General features: G+C 39.5%; 1 protein-coding gene across 1 annotated transcript in view; it reads right to left on the reverse strand.

The window, feature by feature from the left end:
- Positions 1 to 20,595, reverse strand: part of LOC127379237 (receptor-type tyrosine-protein phosphatase F) — a 158,814-nt gene extending 138,219 nt beyond the window's left edge. Inside the window, exon 1 of the mRNA XM_051428734.1 lies at positions 20,130 to 20,595. The gene's annotated coding sequence lies outside the window, so the exon portion shown is untranslated. The remainder of the gene's footprint in view (positions 1 to 20,129) is intronic.
- Between the last annotated feature and the right edge of the window lie 2,408 nt (positions 20,596 to 23,003).

A 23,003-nucleotide genomic window follows, 5' to 3' on the forward strand; every position in this document is an offset into this window, starting at 1 on the left:
GACAATTTTGAGGCCTCGTTTCAATTAAACTATAAATAGCATCCAGAGAAAGAACATTCACACAATTTGTATTGTTGGTCTTTTTTTCCTTCATAAAACTCATAACGCCTGACTTCCAGGTACCTGTGCCACCTTACTAGGTGTGACATACATTTCATTACAAGATCTGCATAATGTCTAATGCTGTTACTATAGCAACACTTGTGATTGATGGCTTTGTTAAGAGGAATAGTTACACACCATTAAATTGGTGTAATAGTGCATGGCAGTCATCTCAATAACCAGGGACAAAGCAATTACCAAGTCATTAAAAAGGGAATAGACTAATACAACATGGTGTGCACAAGTATGAGTGACATTCCTTGAGAACAGGTTGGTTGTGTGAATAAAAAAATAAATAAAGAAACGTTATGTGTCTTTACAAACTGTATTCTGTGGAACTTACATTTTTATGCAATCTAGCATGGATTTAGTTTAGATACATTCTGATTATCTCTGCATGCAAACATTTGCATTGAAATCACTCTATGATTCATGAATGTGAAACGAAGTTTGCCTTCTATTTCACATCTCACATGCTCCCTCATCTTACACTACAGATGCTCTTATAGTGTCAGCTTGAATGCTCATTTCCACTGGGATTACATTCAGCTGTGTCTCGATAATAATTTGATGGATAAGTCAAGAATACTTGTTCACAGGAATACCGTCCTAGTCTGCAGCACACAAGCAGGCACACAGCACAGCAGCACTGGCAATGATTGAGAGAACTCAAAATTCAAATGAGAGAGAGGAGATGGAGTGACACAGATGTGCTGTTGTTCAGAGAGAGCAGCATGCATACAGGGTAAACACGCACAGCAACGCGCCACAACACACAAAGCTATATACACGTGCATAGACAGCAGCGCCACTCAATCATCCTGGTTGAGGGCCAATCCATCTATTACTGGTTGACTGGGATCCAATCACCATTCCCAACAGGGCCAGAATGAAAGAATGGCAGACAGCCTGTGAAGGGACCCACTCTCTCATAGCAGATTGATGGGACAAATCTTGGGGCGGTTCATGAGGTATCCCATATTGAAACGAACATACCATAAAAAATCTCTGATGTCATACGACAGGCCTTTCACCTTACTCTATGTATAGAGTGTGTATTTGTTGTTCTGCATTTTTGGTGCCAAATATACGTGTTTCACAAAGAAGCTTCTTGCCATTCAACCATAAGAAGACCATTAGGATGTGTCATGAGTTTCAGTTTTATTTGTCCCGAGCGGATAACACTCATTTTCTTGTGTTTAATGCTGCAAAACATTGCCATTTTCTTATAGCAATGCAGAAACAACTTGAGATGAGTGCAAAAAAGAGCAATGGTGGACGAGAAAAGAAGCTTTACAAGGAGGTTTAAAAAAAGGAAAAGAAACTTTTTGATTGCCAAGTGGGGGATTAAATAGTGTGTTCTGTCTGTCAGCTGGCTATAGAGTCAGTTATGGAAGTCCATTGCTACTGGTTGACAGAATAGGTGAGTCAGAGAGTTGGGTATAAAAGGAGAACAAGAAATGAAAGAAAGCCATTTTGAAAGAAAAAAAAGAATTTGTGTGGCATTTCAAGATGGAAACCTCTTAAAATGGACAAAGGACTTAAAGCTAAAGGTTCTGTGTTTAGTTGGGCAGGCAACAAACTGAATACTTTTTGACTAACCAGATTAATCTCCTCATTAATTATTATGCTGTTATACTGGCTGTTTTACAGGGCAAGTCAGAGCCTTTAGGGAAAATCCTTGGGAAAATCCCTTAGTGTTTCTTGAACTGACTCAGAATAATTTAAAATATATTATTTTTTAACAACTCCATAATATTAATTGGCCCTTGCTACACATTTTGTATTCAGTGTGTAAGCCCTCTTACCTAACAGATATAACCATTCTGTAAATGTAATCAGTACTAACATAGAATCATGGAGAATCACTATTCATGAGGCCACACATCCATTTTGACAGTGCCACTACATTAATGGGACCTGATGTGGGGGTGTGAGAAAGCTGCAATGCCAACAAACAGGCTAGGTGCTGCTGGCTCTGTTTACTATTTGGCCATTTACTCAGTGTTTGCAGTAATTTTCCTAAATAGTCAGCCAGATACATCTGCCGTACATAGTTATCGCCTACACGTTATGGTATTCATAATTTTCAACCTTGCTAGTGGTTACACAATGAAACAACAACAACATGCAGTATTTCATTGTGTCAAAGTCACTAAATGACATGTTATATCTTCTCGAAGAGCTGCTCTGACTAACTCTGAGGTGACATCCAGTAATGCTGTCAGAACAAATTTCAATATTCAAATTTCTGTCGAAGGTGAAAAAACATACTAAATTAGACCAGCTCATAAAGCACATTATTAACTCTTCCGGTTTTTTTTCATGCACGCTCAAGTCCTTATTCTCTTTCAATTCTCTCTTGCAATCTTACAGCCTGCTCCTACAAGCCATAAGATGTGAAAGGCAAAATTCAGAAGAATATCAACTCAAAACTTTCAAGAAAATGAATACTGAAAGACAGTTTACGGAATCCACTCTATTTTTAACATGCAAACATTCATTGTGTCTTGCTTTAATGCATCACTAGTCAAAGGGCACAAAGTCCAAAGTCGCTCGCATGAGTTCATGCACAATAATAATTAAACATCTTTAATTTCATTTCATGCAAGATACCGAGTTTGTGCCTTATTATATAATTTCACTGATGAAATAAGCCAGTGAGCCTACAAGCCTTTTTGATCAAGCAGCAAATCAACAGTGCTCATACATAGAAGTGAATATCCTACCATTCATAAGAGTAATTGTTTATTAAACTTAGGGAATATTTAAGCTTCAGTGGACGTGTTTTACTTTAAAAGTAGGTCGGTATGAGAAAGCTTTGATTTCAAAACCCACAACAGGACTATAATTAAAATGTAGTCAATAATGAATACGCATAATTGAAACCAAAAGGAATACAAACATTATTTCAGATAGTGACAATGGAAAGATTCTTAGCTAGCGTTGCATCATTTTCAAATATTTAAGAAAGGCACATGGTTAAATCTGACTGCATCCACAGCAAATTAGAGCCCCTTTTTAAATAATATTATATATATATATATATATATATATATATACACATATATTTTACATTTTTATAGATAGATAAGACCCAGTAATGAGTCCCAAGTTTTTTTAAATTTACATCTTTCACACTTGTTGTCCTTTACCCGTCCCATCCACTTTTATGGTGTTTTAGTAATTACACTTAAATAACTGTAAACAATTGTTCCTGTATCCATATATATATAGCCATGTTATTAAAAAGTATGGCACTTTACAACCTTTCTGTAGCTTCATCCATGAGTAGTTCCAATAACTACTTGTTTATTTGAACTTGCTTATTGAGTAGAGTCAGAAGAAGAAGGGACCTAGCCAATAAATGACAAAAAAAAAGAAAGAATTGTGATAAATTCATTTCAGCTACAAAATAAGCTAGTAAGAAAAACCTATATCGATCACATATATTTCAGTCAGTTCATCTTCAATATATATATATATATGTAGTATCCAATCTCGCTTGTTAGAAAAAGGACAAGACAAGTGAGTAGGACCACGGCAGAGTAGAGAGGCAAAGATAACAGACTTATCTCTGGGCAAATATTAAGACCAAAAGCTCTTTCAGAGCAACTGGCCCCGAGCGACAGGACAATTGTTATTGTAAAACCCTGCTAGTGGGTCTAATCTTTATTATGAAGATTAATAACACATATAGCAGCCAAGTTACTGAATTATTTGCAGTCATCCTCAGGCAAAACTGACATTTACTTATCCTGACTTTCTAGATTGACAAGTGCAATATAATCCTCTTCTTCCTAGCTGTTTATTGACATGTGCTAGAGGACCCAGTCCTCCACACAGGCGCTCGCTGCTCCTCCTGTGTCAGCATCACACATAAACATTGCGTCGGCCTGTTAAACAGCTCAGTCAAATGGCAGCCACACTGTTGCCTTTGCTAATGTGAAAAAGCACATGCTCACATTAGAGCACTGCACCAGAGGGGAGAAGGGCCTCAGGACAGACACCTACTGAGCTCTGGTCTTGTGGCTGCCGAAGCGCTCTTTAAGATCCAGCATGAACCCCGAAGTGGCAGTCTCTCCTGCCGTTTAATGACGGAGATAACCCTGAAAAGTATCACACAGAAGAGGAACTGTTTAATTTCACAGCTTTTCGTCTCCAATTTGGATATGGACAATTTGTCTGGTACTCAACAGGCTTTACAGGATTTGTATTCAGTTCATATTTGGATGTACTCAGATGAATTGCAGCCTATACTAGACAAAATGCTTCTTGAGTATCACGACTTCTGAATTACACCTCACACTGATATTACCATTGTACTATATGTTCTCATTTGGTAAATAGCTTATTGTTATAACTGCAGTACAGTTATATGATTGCATGAATATTCATTAACGATTATGGTGTACTGCGGAAGAATTATAGTCCATAGCCAGTTTTCCTATTTTTATTTTTTCTGCAGAAAATGCCTTATAACTGGGAGCCCTGTGGTGAGGTTTTTAAAGTCAAAACGAGCAATGTACTAATATGCTGTAGCTCAGAGGTTTCAACATCTTAGACTCTGGGCCTCCCCTCAGACAAAGCTTGGAAAAAGCTTCCCCTGAAACGGTTTGGAGAAAAAATTCTAAATCAAATCAAAACACTTCATGTGCAATGAGGCCCTACAAGAGTGTAAAGATGGTGGCTTTTCACAGCCGTAACATATTCAGTTAAGACTGCCACGAAAATGACTATAAATACCAGCTGGTGTTAAAACAAAAACATTTCTCTCCCTGTCCTCTCTGCCTAGACAGCCCAAAGCTTTCGACAGCCACAAAAGTTTTCTGAAGTGTCAGGTGTTGGAAATTCCCATGAGTACACGAACGCACCACATTCCATACCAAGTGTCAGCCCCCAGACAGACTGTTGAATGAAACTAAGTCCAGCTGCTACATCGCACAGCACAAGCTCATTTTAGAATGGGCTATAACATACAAAAACACCAGTGTGGTCTTTGAACTTGGTTATAAAAGATGCAATAGTGAAAAAGAAGAAACAATGAATTCATCATTCTGTAGCCTAGGGTGCTTAGTGGCCATAAAGAGGGATGCACTCATGCAAATGCCATATATTCACTTCAGACTCCAATGAAAAATACAATAAAATGTCTCTCCAGTCACGGAAATTGCTCAACATATGTAGAAAAACACAATATCCTACTGAGCAGTCCAATATCATTTAATACTGGTTGTAAATGCCTGCTGAAATTCCATTATTGGAAAAATAGTAGGCTGGTAATTACATTTCCCAATTTACCCATAGATAATTTATCACTCTTGTGCCCCCATTGTCAAAACATATTGATGTCCAACATATCTCTAACATATCAGCTCGTCTGTAGCCCCGAAAACATTACTTTTGGAGATACAAGTATTTTAGCAAGTCTCTAAATGTTATAGCAATCTATACAATTTTATTCCACATCCAAAGTAACACGTGTTATATTTATCAACCCAGACAGACTGACATATTATTGACAACATTTACTTGAAACTTAAAACCTGTGACAAAAAATCCTGCAGATGAAAGCCTGAGGGAGTGAGATAATTGGCAAGACATCACGGCAAATTGGAAGTTGAAAGGCCTGCCTTTCCTTAAAAACTTGGTGTAAAATAAATCCATTGATCTGACAAACCCAATTAAGTTATTTATGCATATTAAATCATGATTACAAATTAATCGTTTTGTTGTCTTAATTAAGTTTGAACAAGGTCAATCACTGCCGCAGTTCGCTTTGAAGCTTTAGAACTGAGTGACTGCTCATCTGCTTCCACCACAGGTCAGGCTATCTCTAATCAATAGGCTCATCTATTCCCTCAAAGAGTAAACTCATTGGAATGCTCCAGAGGCTCATAGGAGGAAGTACACACAGTCCTTGACCATGATATGCTGCTTAAAATGTAAATGAGCCTCTGAATAATGGGACAAGTCAGCAATGAATATGCAGACGACCACAAATTAATTTTGCTTATCTTATAAATCATGTTTTGTTTGGCATTTTGGAGGACTCCAGATTGTTGATTCTGAACCAAAACCGGGGACCTCAATTCATTTAAGCTCAAGGTATGGAAAGTCCCTGCGTCTACAGTATGACCTTGTTCCCTATTTTGCTTGGGTGATCTAATCACAAGTGGACAGCTACAAACACAGCTGTAAAACCATTAGGTTCAGACTACCCCAGCCAATTCTGATTTGGTCAGATGAATGTCCTTAAGCGGGATGAGGGCCAAACCAGCCATTTTCTGATAAATCAATATGAGCTGTACATAACACTATCCATTTCAAATCCTTTGTTTGCTTCTGGTGCCCTAGCTGACAGGAACATCCAATTGCTCTCCATTAAACATTGTAACCATTACCGGCTGCACAATGATGAAAGCGAGAAGCAAGCAGTTACAATTGCAGATGATTATTGGGAAGCAAAGCCAGTAGAGCTGAGTTGTTTTCCTTTTTCTGCAATGATGGACACTCCTCACTTACTGAACTTTATATACAACCAGATACAACATTCAATATGAAACCATCGAAGGAAAGCAGTAATATAGTGGCTGTAGTGTGTTGTTGCACAGCTTTGCACTTTAAAGGTGTGGGGGACTTAGTGGCCTCTAGCAGTGTATTTGCAAATTGCAGCTCCCTTGCTTCACCCTCCCCTTCCAAGCGCAAAGCAGAAACTACTGTGGCCTTGAAACACGCAAAAGCTAGAGCCAATGTTGACCCACAGCATCTGTAGATATAAGAGCTCATTCCAAGGTAACTAAAGTTATTTTCAGGGGATTATACGCTATGAAAACATAGTTATGCATATTATATTCTATGTGTGCCAATAGATCCTTCTAAATCTTAAAGCACTGGCCCTTTAAGTTATGTGTGCACTCTATAGCTCTATCCTATAGGATATTCTATACATCGGATTAGACTAAACCCAACATCAAAGGACTGGTGGACTAATAAAAGGTAGCAGATCTGAGCATAGTCTAATATCATCTGCCATCAAAACCTTGCAATCCCACTCATGAACTACTTTTCTGACCTATAAATAACCTTTCCCATTTCACTTGATGGAAATGGCAGCATCAAAGTTTAGATTAATTCTGTTTTACATATTGAAAACAGACCTGTAACCTGTGATTAAGACTGTAAAATTAAAATTTTTAGTATGACTGTTTAATGTGTTTACTGTGTTACTACTTTTCTATCAGATATCATCCAAAGGTTTTCCTCAGAAAGAGTCATTAGCATCCCAATTCATTTTTCAATTAAAATAATCTTACTTATTTCCCACCTTGCTGGACTTGACTTTGAGGTTTGTTTGTTTGGTTGTGGTGCTTCCTTGGTAGATAAAGTATGCCTGCACATTACTTTCAGATCAGATCAAAGTGACTAGGCTTTGGGCTGGTACAAAAGCATAGATAAGACTCATAGCAAGGAAAAACTGAGAAATACCTTTATTGTTGGTACCTTATACCATGCTGCTGCATATTACAGGCAAGTCTTGTTATTAAGCAACTGTACTTGCCTTAGCCGTATTTTTATCAGTTTTTAGAACAAAGAGCTGAATATACAACAAGGTATTGTGCCATGACAGCCACTACAAACTATGAAAAAAATTGTAAAATGCAAGCAAAGAGTTGTAAAAGCTGCTGAAATATATTGCATTGGGCTTTTCTTAAATGAACCCTGTCTCGTAAACTTTACTTACTTACCTACTGATAATCTTGATGGATAAATGCACTTAATTCTGCCAAATATTAGCTTGCTTTCTCCAAAGCACCATACTCAAGGGTCAGGTAAGCAACAGTATGCTTATCAAAAAGGTTAAAAATGACCATAATACATGAAGTTAGCCTGTGCCTTTGACAATATCATATAATATTGTGATGAAAAATGATTATACTTCTGTCTGGTTTGCACTCACTATCACTTTATCAGGCCTAATCAGTGGTCTGTGCACAACAAACTCCACAGAGCAGGCATGTTTTCTGGTACAAAGATTTAAGCACTGCTCTGTAGCTCTACAATAGAGTCATATATGGCCAATATAACATATCATCATATTTTCTATTTCACAACATATGGCTAATATTCTCTATTATGCCCCATTAACATCCATACAGGACAAGAAGAAGACCAGAAGAGGATTAACCATTCCCTGGGAGTTTTCCAACTTGGCCTAAATCACATGAGGTGAGTTAGCACAGAAGACTACACAGCAAAGTAGGGAAAGGGGAGAAAAACAAGCTAATCAACATGCAGAGACAGGAAGCAGAGTGAGTCCGAGTCAAGCTGCCAAGCCGCCAGATAAAGATCTGTCTGACACATAGCCTTTTAAATAATCCACTTGTAAGTACACCATTTAGAAACATTAACATCCAGTTGGGAAAAGGTGATTTTCTGATGGGGGGGGGGCACAGGAGGAAGAAGACGAATGATAGCATGGACAGACGCCATGTGGAGACCTCTGAGACATAGAGACTTTAGATGTCACTCATTAAATCCCAACGCAACTGCTGCTGATCCTCTAGACAGCTCCAGTGGCTCCTCGGAGAGCAGAAACGTGAGCTTCCTCTGCCTTTATGTAGCTCTTGCATAACAATGGTGAGACAGGACTGGGAATTTTCTAATGGGGCACACAGCAACACTAGAAGCAGGTGATGTTGGCTAAAACATTCTCTGTCAGTTTGCATTTTAAACGCTTCACAAACTAAGTCAAATCCGGTTTGTGCAACCCTTGTTTGCAGTCCGACTTTCCTGCCCCCTGGTTCTGCCAAGCCCTGCTATTCTGATAAGAAAAGGCTAAACACAATCATAGGAAAGGACATGCTTGATGTGAAAACATACTGGTAATTCCATCATGACTATCACTTACACTCAGTTAGTAATCCTTGTTGACTTAATAATGAGACTGATGCGTGCTTGCGTGCGAAGCATAACAACATCTCTGTGTGATGCAGAGGAACCAGCGTGGGAAGCAGACAGTTTGTCCGACTTATAAAGGACTAGAAAATTTTTAGCCTTCTTAGGGGCTCAGTGAAGTTGTTTGCAATGTTAATTGCTTTGTGACAATTGAAGGGTTTAAATAAATCTGCGCCATTTCAAGTGACGCAAGCTTTTTCAAACATTTTCAGTTTACTCCGTCAATTAATCATGTCAAATATTAAAGGCAATATTACCTGGCTGAAAGTAGAAATTCAGAACTGCTTGGAGGCTCCAAAGCTCAGACTTGGATATAAAGCGTATTAGGCAGAAAGACACACAAAGCAATCAGTAGTCATTCTTAAGACTCAACCCTCCAGAAGGGCTTAAGCACACTATTTCATAGGCAAGAGTTTTCTCTTCTGATTCAAGATTAAAAAGAAACAACTTTCAGGAGGAAATTTCTATTTCTCTGACAGTGGTTCCTACTTCAAGTCAAGGATAAGGTTCATATCTATATAGGCCTTGACAAAGAAAGATAAAGGTGGAAAAAGTGCTTATCCTTGTGCTTGACGTATTAAGAACAATAGGCAACTTCGTTCACTCCACAACTTTGGTGTCATAAATTTAGTTCTCTCTTTCGTTCTTTCTCTTTTCTAAATACATGGCCAGAGTAAACTTACACTAAAGATGCACATATTATGACCACTGAAGTGGGGAGGGAGTGAGAGGGTTTGTGTGCGTGTTTGTGCATGCATTGGCGGTTGGGGGCTCATACCTATGCTGGAAAAGAGAGCCTAAACGTTCAGCGGTACTTGAGCTATAAATCAGTGCCCTGGTCAACCTGGCCAAGAGCATTTTCAAACCCATTTGCAGAAGATAATGCCAGCTATTCTTCCCAGCCCCAGGGACAGGAGAGCCAGCCTCATGAATCATTGCCCTTTTAGAGGAGCTGCAGCATGGATCTCACCTTGCTGTGTCCATAGGGTTCTCTTGACTCTTCCTGGTAGGCAGAAACAGAGGGTGGCAGTGAAGGAAAATGCCTGAACCATGACCATGGAGTTCCAGAAATCAAGTTATGAAGCATAATGATTCCGTGCTCACAGTAACCAGGTTCAGAGGATGAAGGTGACAATGCCACCTCTACAGTAAACCACTGTTATTCTACTGGGTAGGAATACAATATTGCCAAATGCCTAAGGATAAGTACTTTATTTCAAAGCTAAGAGCAACTCCATCCATAGTAAATAAGGATTTTGTACCAGTTCACTAAACTACAAATGTAAATTGCATAAAGCTGTGAGATTTATTTCGGGCCAGAAATAGCTGCATATAGTTTCTGAGGATGCTATATGCAATAACAGTTTTGGACTGGAAGTTGGTAATATATTACTTTTGCCAGGGCCTAAAGAAATTATTTCTGTTAGGTTTTAGTAACATCATTAAATTTATAAATGGAAGCTTATATTTACACATCTACATGACCAGGATTTCCTAATGTGTTCAACGGCAAGGTTAGACATTTCTGGCTCACTTCTTCTTGGTCTATGGGGAATTGTAAAATGTCCTTTTATGAAACTTCCTTTGGACTGACCCCCTTCAGGGGTTCAATATGTGGAACTCTTTATCCGCATAACTTGCAATGGATCAAAACTAGGATCACTTTAAATCCAAGTTTCTGAATCAGATCAGGCATGCAGTCGTGGATGATCTGGTGTGAGCCTTCAGGATTTTATGTCCTTATATGGTACATTTATTTTAATGTGTATTTTATATTTATGTTTCTGTCTTGTATAATGGCTTATGTATTTTGCATGGCACTGTACGTGTATTTTCTTTTAATAAAACTATTTGGCAATAAACACTGCAAATTAGCTCAGGCTGTAAATGCTGTGATATGTAGTATTAGCCTTTTTGGAGAATGCTCTTTGCTTATATATCTGTCATATAAATAAACATAAAAATGACTTAAAACTATTTATATAAAATATCTACCACACCCATGGATTTGCTGCAATGGAAAATAACCTGTAGACATTGTTGAAATGGAAAGCGGCCTTTTGTCCAGTGTCCATAAACATTAAATATACAATAAATTCCATTTATTACAGATAGAGCCAAATGAGTTCCCCTCCCCAGCAACGTAAACCACTCTGTAACCTCATGCTGTGATATTCCATTACTTTCTGACTGCAGTCAGGAAAATGTACATGATTTCAGCTCTGCACTACAGTGTGTAACCTTGAAATGTACTTAATGTGAGTCTGATGAATGCCGGTAATGTGCAACTACGTATTGGGTCATTTATATTATCATAGCCCATATTTATATATAAACAGGATACAGGAAACAACTTATCATTTTGGTCACAGCGCAGACATTCCATTAAAAGCAAGTTCAAAAGTCCCAGAGCTTCTTCATTCCCTGTTACTTCATTTACTAGTGCAGAGATAGAAGAGTGGGACAGTAAAACCATGTCCTTGATGGAAACTATTACACATTTCAGCCTTATCTGTTGGCAGTTTTCTCAACTTTAAATAGTAAGTGATTTATTTAAGTAATATCACATAGGGTTGACCTATATGACAAGCATTTAAGTATGCTAATGTGTCTTGCTTTCAGACAGATATATTCTAAAAAACTAAGCATGAAAATGGTTATACGGTTCACTACTAATATTAAGGCTAAGTGGAGAAAACTAAATTTATACATTAAATGTCATTGTATATGTGCATGCCTTTAAGTTAAATGTTTTGCTAATTTAAATCATACTTTAAAATCCTAAAATATTCCAAAACTATATGTTTATTCATATATGTTATCAAGTAAAAACACTCACATGCATGTTTGTGGCAAATATGTCTGTTAACTATCTTAAATGTTCATGATGGAAAACTGTATCACTAAGATATACGATAGGCTTCTTTGTATCCGTGTCTGACCATATGAAAGCTTCTTCAGACATTTCAACATTCAACAAGCGCAAGCTGGAGCCCTGGGAGTAAATTATTTACAGTAAGCAGCCCCATACTTATGTTTTAAAAAATGTTGTGCAATTTAGCCTAGTTCTGAGAACAGCACTCTTTTAAGCCTTCCTCAGGCCTTAATTCAGTCACTGAAGTATTGCATTACAAGACTTTATTAGAGTCACTTGTCTTCACTTGTGTCATACATTCGGGTTAAATCAAATCACGGCATCTTGAAAAACATTTCCAACACTAGCTGTGGAGGCTTTCTAGACAGCCTGTGCTTGAAGAAAAGGGCAAAGGCCAAGACAGCATTTGGACAGCAGGGGGAATACTGCAAATGAAGCATCGTCTGTACATCTTACATGTATACTTGGTTGAGCACACACAAGAGGAAGGAAATCTTCAGACTGGCATTAGCAAAACATTGTTTATTTCCAAGTGTTCCATCTGCATTTCCTGTTCTTACTTATTCATTGCTTGACCGTGAGCTCTAGTGTGACATGATGACATGCTGTCAACGCTAATGGTCTATGATGGCATCAAGGCTCTGTCAGGAGGACACAGTAGGTGCTCAGAGCCAAGGCCCTTGGTAGCCCTTCGCGGACGAAGAGCTGTCATCTCTGTCCCTCATTGCCAGAGAGGCCCACTTCCCCCACCTCCCTAAAATCCTATCCATCTGCCGTATCAGCGGGGCAGAGGGAGTGCAAGGCATGCACTTTTCTGCCATTTACTGTTGTGCTTTAGCACGCCCAGCTAGTGGAGTCTTCACCGCTAAAATCAACACATGGTCAGCTGGTGAATTTTTGTAGACAAAAAAATGCTTTTTTATGGTTCCAACTGTCAGTCAGGAACTTCTTTACCTTCATCTTTCCCGCTTCCATAAGCTAAAAGCAACCTGGTGGAGTGTCTTGACAAAGTGTCTTGGCGCTGATTTCTAATCATTTTTTCTAACAGTCAGCATGATTTTTTCACCTGAAAGTGCACACAAAATCTCTTCACTTTCCATGTGCTTGTGTAACCGTACTCTCGCCAAACCTGGTAATGGCTTGGACAGAGATTCCCGTGAGGAAAGAAGCTTTTAGAGAAAAAATACAGGGAAAAAGCTAAGATGTGCTGACATCCTTCCAATGAAGGAGAACATGCAAGCTAAAACACGCAGAGTTACGATTTGTTCTCCAACAAAATCAATAAAAATAGCCTTATGACTGTCAAATGGCAAATTTTTGTATCCCATCATCAGTTATGCAACAGTGTTACAGCATGTTAAGTGTCAGTACTGAATAATAAAGTAAATGTAAGACTAAACTGACATATTTTCCATCTCTCAAAGGATAGGTTTGCTTGCCTGCACTGCTAATATAAAGGACTGTTGAACATTGAGAATCCAGGCCAAGCTCAGCGTGAAAACTGGCTCATTGTACATTACAGTCAATGTTTAATCTACATAACCTATGTGAATTTGTCACATTTCTTCCATATTTGAAGCATGGCTTATTTGCCATTTAAGTCCAGTCTGATAAGAAGGCTGTTTGACCTTCATGTAATGTTCTGCATCAATTCTGGTACAGTTGTGTCTGTGTGTGTGGCTGTGTGTGATCTAATTAGATGAGAACCTGACAAGAATAGGTTGACAGTGACAAGCAAAACAAATGACACCAGCCGGTGAGCCGTTGCACCATTTGTCTGAAATGAAAGAGTGTGTCATCTGTGCACTTTTGCTGACTGGTCAATTGCACAGCCAAGGCACTGAGGTCTTACATGCGTGTCACATGTTCCTGTCAACTCGTGGTACATTTACCAATACACAAGATGTGATAAAACTGTACTCTGCCATAACCCAGGATGAGCATCCATACGGATTCTATGTTGGGATCTCTAACATAAAATGTAATAACCCACAAATGGCAACTGTAGGACATGAAGCTATTTGGACTCTAATGATTCATAAAATTCACAGTTGGATTTGATGCATTACTGTAGCATTACGATTTGATGTATTTTCAACACTGCAAAAATAAGGACTGACTGAGAATGAGTCTCATATTTCCATTTTCAATTTGCTATGACACTCATCTTTATGAAAGTATCAAAGTACAATATTTGAGAGTGCAAAATGAAACAATGGAGTTTTGTCCCATTTCAAGTGGTTTCTCAGCAGGATTACACCAAACGAAAGTAGCCCTTTACAATACAGCAAAAACAACCACGTGTGGTGTCAAAACAGGAGACATCACTTCAGCTGAACAACCACACCATTGTATTGTTTGACAGATATTGAGCAAATTGCATGGTCAATTGTTTGATTCATCTCATGTATTAGATCAAGCACACTGCATTGACTGACACTAAATGGTACAATGTATTGTCATGCTCCAAGTACTCAGGTTATCATTTGTTTACACAGACTGTCGGTACAATTTAATGATGTCCTCGTATAACTCATACTTAAACTGTATGTCCAGACTAATGAATTCATATTGCCAATATATGGCAATAAGTTCTGAAAGCTTAGTTTAGGGCTGCATAATAAAATCCTATTGTGACTATTTTAACAATAATTACAACTTTGATATAATTCACAATTAGTGGGAATTATCATTTTTGAATACTTTTTTACATAACTTTTATCAAAAAATGGCAGCTTCTACAATACGCGTAGTGCCATATTACGATTTGGTGATCACATTCTGATTAATTGTGCAGCCCTATAGTCTTTTCTTAATGATTAATCAGTGAATTGACGAAATTATTATTTCAGGTCTGGCATTTTTTTTAATCACTTAAAAGGTCAGTAAGAGGCCTCGCACTGCAGCTACCAGACACATACTTTAATGTATTACCTTGATGAAAACCATTTTTCCCACAGTACCAGCAGGCGTGTTATGAGTAAGCACCAAGCTCATCAAGCAGACACAAACCTGTAAATACTATGTTTGGACAAAAACAATAATTTATTTTCACACGGTTGGGATAGCGATGCCACCAACGTTCACACGAGTTTGCTAAACACACTGTTATGGGTATTTGACTACTTAAGCCTCTGTAAACCCGAACAATAATGGCATCAAAAGTAATCACCGAAAATTTAACACACACTGTGTCATCACAAAATATGAATAATTTAATCTTGTCAGCATCTCAACCACTTAAGAGTTGCAGTGAGCATTCTACACAAAATTAAATGCTTCACATAATTACTCTTAAATGTCAGTGGAGAGAAGCAAAAAGGGCAACTAGATATGCAGGTATCCTTCTATGGAAACGAGGACAAAAGGATGAAAAAAAACTCTTACAACACCTGTAAACAATCCACTTTTATGTGTTTGCTGGTTAAAAGTTATAATTAGATGGCCTGTGTGGTGAGAATGCAAAGCCATCTGGGACCATGTGAGATCACAGGGACAGCAGATGAATAGCAACAGTTTCTACATCTCACTACAGGCTTTGTTATGCATACCAATGGGCAGCTAACTGCACATTGTGAGTATGATATTGCACAGTTGAGGTTCCACTTCTCACATCAGAAAATCTCTCAACAGCAAAAAGAGCAGTGGTATTTTTGAGCTGTCAGCAAGCAGTAAGCTGAGGACCTGAAACACTGACCTGCTGCTCAGCTTTGATTTCTACATTGTGAATGTGCATAAAAATCGAATTCAATACAGCAAATATAAAACGGTTATTCAGCTCTAATGCTTAATGTCATCACCTAATAACTTACGTAATCGTTATTGGTAATCAAAATCAACAATTGAAAATATCCAAATGCAGATTTAGACGCTCTTTAAACTTTTTTAAACATAATAAAATTAAGCTATGGCACCACTAATGACTGTAACTGAGCACATCCTGTAGTGGCTTCACAATAAAGCCAGTCAATTATCTTAGCTGGAAGGCTTTTACTATGAAGCTGCTGCAGTTAATGTTGTTAGCTAATGTTTAGTCATTACTAGTGGCATTAAGAGAATACAGACATCCTAAAGGCTCAGCCATCAAATTCAAACATCCTTCACTCATTAGTCTTTGCACTTATTCTTCTATAGAAGTCTGCTGCTCTTGCACTTCAGCAGCCCTTTGACTCTGTAATGAGTTGTGTTGTTTAAGGCTTAGGTGGTAAAAATGTAATTAAAGCTCCTTGGTCCATTTACGTAATGACTACATTCTGACATATGTTGATACAGAACAAGTGCAAAGATGTCGCAAGGTCTCAACAGCAAATTGCCTGAGCCTATTTTCACAGATTTTGGACTACAGTTCTGATTTACACGTAATGGCTGGAGAAAAAAGCTCTACCACTTACAGAAAAAGCGGCATAATCCAAAGCAGGCGGACCCCCTATATCTAGGAGGTCCTTCTGCTTAAATGAAAAACAGAACTGATTAACATTCGACCTTTCAATGTCATCCATATTCACGACTTCACTCAGCAGCGCTAACATACTTTGAGGTAAAAATAACAAATCACACTAGGAATGGATAAAAATAGGCCTCTCATGGTAGCGCGGGCCATTTTTAGGCCGTGTGTCTGTTTCCACTTTCCCCATTGCAGGGGTGCCCTGTAAAACATTGGTGTAAATGGTTTATAATGCCACCAGTGGACTCTGAAATGGGAGACCTGGTTTCAATCAGCAGTCAAATTGCTCCTATATTACCCTTGCAGACAGAGTAGTAAATCACTCTTTGCCTCTATGCTGCTGACGTTACGGAACAAGCATTGTTAAAAATCCACCAAGCGTGTTACTAAGAGCACCCTGTCTCTATGTGGGGATGGGATGCTAAACAGGACAATAGTAGTTGCTTGCAGTGTCCCTATAGGTGCAAGAGTAAAACCTCCTGATCTGCACACTGTTTCTGTAGCTGAATCTGACTCTTAAAACCTACAGTAACTGACCTAATTTGCAGCCTTGAATGTAAACTTTAGGTTGTAGCCTGGCTCCTGTAACCCCCATACCAAAGAGCCCCATCACAACCAGTTTGAACCAGTTTGCCTGGTTAAAAAGAGTTCTTGGTTTCTCTGTGCCAACGCCCTGACAGTGGGCCAGCGAGGCATCTCAGAGCAGTTATAATCCACTATAAACCCGAGAAACGCTGATCCCGCCCACCACAGACCAACACACTATGGGCAAAACCTCTCATTAGAACTCCAGGGCCCTGAAATTACCAAGATTTTACCCATATGGAAAGCATGAGAAATCGTCAGCTGGGACAGGGTTGTGCCGAGTGGTTTTTCAGCATGTGGTCACAGAGGGGCTGGTTTTCTTTTAACGGTGCCATTCAGCCTGGCCCCTGCCAGGGAACACCGACATTTGAGGAAGCTGAGGCAGATGCTCTGGCTATCAGCCTCAGACCAGGCCTGCTACGACACAACAACATAAAAATGCTCACACAGGACAGGGGTGTACCCAGGTAAACAAACATAAAAGAGCTGAAAAACGCAAAAGTAATGGTCATGCCACAAATTTAATATATTCAAAAATCTCGCAAATTAATTGACAGGTCTTTCTTTGTAAGGAATAATAACCAGCAACAACTGGTTGTGGTTATGCTTTTTAAGGTTTATTTACATCAGTAACAGAAAAAGTGTAGTAAAAAGGGTCTGTAGTTTTAATTATAATCAACTGAGAAAAAAAATTGTTAATTCTCTCTCTCTTTAGAGAAAAAGATTAATAAAATAAAATGTCACCTAGGTTCTTTAAGCCATAAGTCAAACCACAACACAAACAATACAGTGGACGTGGCTACAATATCAGTTAGCTAGTGTTTGTTAATTGTTTCTATATAGCCCAGCTTTTGACAATATGTATGCCTAGCAGATGACGTCACCAGCTAAGCAAGGGCCTATTTTTTTTTCACAGGCACTCTTTCAAAAAAAAAAAATCCCAAAAGAAACAGCAAATGAACTGTTGACTCTTCTTCCAAGAAACAAAAGAAGAAAGCATGTAGTGATCCATTGTGGGCCACCCTGTAATCCCTCAGGAGTCATGAGGATTAGGTCAAAAAAGTCATACGTCTTCTCTTGAATATTTTTTGTTTTGAAGTGTTTGGAGGATAAAGCAGGCCTGTAGCTTGCCAGAATCTGTCAATACTCAGTAAATAAACACCAGTACTCAAACCATGGTAAAATATATTAATATATTTAAAATATATTAACATATTTTACCAAAAACATCAAAAAAAATAAAGATTAATTATATAAAGGCTTTTACAAGGAGGAAAATAAGCCAGGACGAACACAGTAAATAAACCCTGCAGCTTCCTACAACATCTAGCCAACATGACTGAAGAAAACCTTAATGCTTCAGCAGCATGGCACCTAACAGCACTGTCAACACAGGTTTAAGTGATTATCTCTCCACCAGATAACAACAGGTTACTCTGAATCCTAGATCCGAGAAACAGCGCCAGGGAGAGTCATCTGCTTTATGAAAGAAATAACAGCGAGTCTCCTCTAATCGGTATGTATCCTCCAGTGTCGATGGAACAGCCCACATGCAAAAAGCCATAATATTTTACAGTAGGCCGTCCCTCTGATGCCTCGTAAAGTCATAGTGTGTATGCTACAGCCTATAGGGCAGTTTAATATCCAATAAATCTAAATCTAGAATAGAAATACAACATATCACTTTCTTTTAAGCAGGCAAGAGCTGAAGGTTAGAAAACCCGAACATGCGGAGGGGCCTAGGATTCAGTTGCAGAAAAGCCTCTGATGCAATTCCAAGAAACTAACCCACCCTGTATCATCCTGTTACAGTTTAGCTCATGGTTAGGTCTCTCCATTGTGTCTGTGACAGCTTTAATGGGATTCACGTATCGATAAAGGATGGCCATAAGGCTACTTCAGCATGTCACTCATGGCGCAAAAAAAAAAAAAAAAAAATGCTTCCAATCCTTTTCTTTAAATAACCAAAGAGGGCTGCAGGCTTGATGCAATGCTGAGAATCTTTCTTTATATCCACCCAGTGAAAAACACTCCCACTATTTTGGGACCTGAAAACGGCTTTAGGCTATTATTAAATGAAGTGAGGCACCTGTAAAAGCTGTCACACACAAAAAAAGAAAGGTTTTACAATTAAATTCTCTAATGGATGAAATGTGTGCTTTTGCCTCAACTGCAAGGAGCAAATCCAGGACATCCAACCCTCTCTCCCGGCAGCCAGTGCTGCAGCAGTGGTGATTCTTAAAGGGCAGATGAATGACACATACATGACAGGAAGCTTTACAAACTGATACAAAGAACTCAAATATCTGTCTCTTGTAATGATAACTAAAAGAAAGAGCAAAGATTTCATGGGGGGGGTGGGCTCGCGCTCGCTGACGTGCTCGCGCGCACACACGCACGCGCACACAGGAGCAAGTGGGGGGGAAGACCATGCACCTTGTGGCAAAGCGTTTTCCCATGTAGGATTGAAGCAAATCTACATTGCAATTAAGACAATAACAAAACAAAAAAAACCCAGGGTGAGGACAGTCTCACGCCCCATAGGCCAGGACTGCTCATATTTATGATTTCATTAGTGATTCTCGACAGATTTTCTGCTTGACTGAAGCTTTCATCCCTGCAAAGACTACATCTACGTCAATGTGCTCACTGAGAAGTGCCTCCGCTCAGTTTATTGCCAACTCTGCGCAGGTTTTGCACATCGAAAAATCGCTTGTGAAATAAGTGATTGAGACGAATAGTATGCCCCCCCCATTCACCTTAATTTCTGTTTGTTAAAATGGAGACCGAGTATTGCTGTGAGACTCTCTCAAGCAGACTGACTCCCGTTTACTCTCATTCGGTATAGAAATAAAACTTCTCGTTAGCCATACAGTCGGAGTTTGCATAAATAAAGCAACAAACTGTGTGCGTGGCTGTCTGGCGTTAGCCGAGGACCGATACTGCCAGACGGAGCTGAATGACTGACAATGTTTACCCGTGAACGTTTACACCTTTCAAAAGCAAAGTAAGTCCGTTTCACAAAGCAACAATAAACAAAAACAGACAAACGAAGGCTGTTCATCTTTTTTTTTTAGCAAGTTAGCTAAGGGCAACGCTAAAAGCTCGCGTCTCAAGTTCAATGGGGGACATTGAGAGAGAGAAAAAAGATAACGGTGCACTTACTGAATCTCCTCTTTGTCACCGCCGTTGGCATTTCTCTCCTTCTCTGAACCCACTACGTTTAGTCCCGTCTTCACTTCGTAGCAAGCACCAAATTCCACTTCATGTAATTAACAGCCACAAAACACAAGAGTTAGAACCAACCCGGAGAGTAAAAGAAGAGGAGGAGGTGGAGGAAGAGGAGGAGGAGGGGGGGTGCGGAGAAAGATAGGAGTCCACTGCCAGAGGAACACGAGGTCCTATCCCGGTCGGCCGACCGGGGTCGTGGATACTGGATCTATTCGTGGCAGCTCCCCGTGTCTTGCTGCTAACGGGTTAACGTCAGCTTCGCTCAAGTGTCCAGTGTCGCTGCCCGCATGCGGAGGAGGAGGAGGAGGAGGAGGAGGCGAGAACAAATGTTATTTTCTTTCTCCTGCAAGTGAATTTTTGTCTTCTCTTGCAAGTTAATTCTTGAGCACAAGTCTGTACACAGTGCGACCCCCCACCCCCACCCAGGAGGAGCTGTGGAAGGTAGGGGAGCTGTTAACGTCTCTCCCTTCACAGTCACGCTTCTTTCTGCCTCTGTGGAGGAAACACATACAGGTCGGTCAGCAGGATTCTTTCGGATTCACTCGGCTACACTCGCTGCTGTGTCCATTCATTCCTGCCCCCTCAGGTCCTGCAGCCTCTGAGAACATGCACCAGACAACGAGGGGGGGGGATTTCAAGCCTGTGTCATTTTTATTTCTCTGTTCACACTAAGCACCTGCAATGTTTTCAACGATTTTTTTTGCACAACTCAAAGCCCACTGAGGCTTTGGAAGTGAATTATGATTTAGGAGATATGACAGGACGAATGAGAGACAACCCCAGCGTAAATATAGGCTTCTTAATACACTCTCTCATTAGAACAGTGGAATTAAACCATTCCTCATTTTCCTGGGGAGCCCCTCCAGCTAATCCAGGTGGTCCCCAGGCTCCACTCTGGGAGCCTCTGCAATAAGCGGAGTCATGAATCATCACTGAGAATAGAAAAATGTATAAATACTGCCCTATTATCCCCATTTTCCAGAGTAAATAAAATGCATCCATGGCACACTCCTCATCTTCCTCCTTGCTCTCACCTTGTGAAGGCTCAGGACAAGACTGCAATTTATAATTTATAAGTGCAGGCTAACTTTCTGGCTCTTTCACCAGTACTTGAAATTGTTTAAGACAGCCTTGGGAGAGGTTTGCTGGAAATATTTCCCACTTTTCATGGTAACAAGCGGTCTTACAAGGAAAACTTAACTGGTTTTGCAACTTGTTCACATTTAAACACCAAGAAAGATATTAAGAAATACCTTAAACTCTACAGTTCCTTCAGTTAAACTGTCATTTCCATGTTGGATTTTTGATTTGTTTTTCAAAAATACTTAAAATGTACTAATTATATTACCACCAACTGACTTCTGGAACTACAGAATTCATAAGTGAAATAGTATAATGGGGACAGCGAGAGGGCTGTGCTTACAGTGCAGCTTGGCTGTTAGTGCATGAGCACTCAAGCGACTCGGTTGAACGTGTGGGGCATGGACGCTGTGACCCCCAGTAATGAGGACCTGAATATCTTTAGGATTCTGACAACCCATCTACTCCGCCTTCTAACCTTACCATGATCAATCGTTAGCTTGGCAGAACTCCCGCTGAACTGCAGCCCGGCACACCTTCCTAATGACTGGTGCAAATGACGTTTACACAAGGTTTTACCTTGCCATAAATGTCTCTTGCAATTGAGCAATCATTGAGGTCCTCCATTCACTACACACAAAGACAAATGCACACACACAGGCACATGTATGCATACACATTTACTTCATGTAATAAAATGAGTTGCTACTCGACCTCACAGGGACTGAAAGGGACTTGTGTTCCTTTTAGCATACAAACGATAACCCTGGACAGTGCCCAATGTTCCAGGAATAGGATCCTGTCAGACAAATAAGAGGCCCAGCCAGTGCTATTACACTCAGAGGAAGGCCATTGTTTTGATACAACGGCCATCAATATGTAGGTGCCAGACAGAGAAATTGGTGCATGTGCTCAATAATGCTGTTACGTATCTCTAGTGGCCAACGCCAGGCCTGTTATTCAGTTTCAGACATCTCATGTGGACAATGGAGGAGACCAATGAACAACCTTTGCCTGTGAAGGTCAGAGTAGATGTCTAGGGTTGTTGTTGTTTTTTTTTTTTTTACAGTTATGGTGCTAAAGAGTCTTATGTGTACAACCATGCTTTGCCCTTGCCACACATTGAATAAAAGCATCCACCAAGGCCAGAGTTTCTACCCAGAGCACCAAACAATTGCAAAGGGACACAAGAGGGTCATCTTGGCTTTTGCTGTTGAATAATACATAATAAACATACTTCAATTAGGTTTCACAAAACTATATTGTCTATTTAATATAATGTAGAAAATCCTGAACCTTTTGGACAGCGTTACATTAACTAAGGGATGACATATAGAATCTTAAACCCTTTTTTTCTCCAGTCAATTAAACATCTTATATTTCCATAAGCGTATTGGAGCAAAACTCTAACTCCTGCCTTTAATTATTGCTGCAATTCGGAATAAATGCTTGACTCAATTACTGCAAATCAAAAAGAGTCTGAGGTACCAAATCAGCCTCTAACCATAACATTCCTGGAAGGAAGCTTCATACATGGATCCTTTTATCAGCTGTTCCTCCTTATTAATTTTTTTATTGAACTCTAAGGGGAAATTAGTTGGGAGAAATTACTTGTAAAGAGATTCATTTCTATCGAGAAGCCCCTCAGTTGGTACTTGATGGTTTAAAGGCTGATTTAATGCTGGTGCAGTTACTTTTCTGTCCACAATTCAAATTACAAAGAGTCAT

The sequence above is a fragment of the Dicentrarchus labrax genome, unplaced genomic scaffold (assembly GCF_905237075.1).
Source record: "Dicentrarchus labrax unplaced genomic scaffold, dlabrax2021, whole genome shotgun sequence".
NCBI lineage: Eukaryota > Metazoa > Chordata > Actinopteri > Moronidae > Dicentrarchus > Dicentrarchus labrax.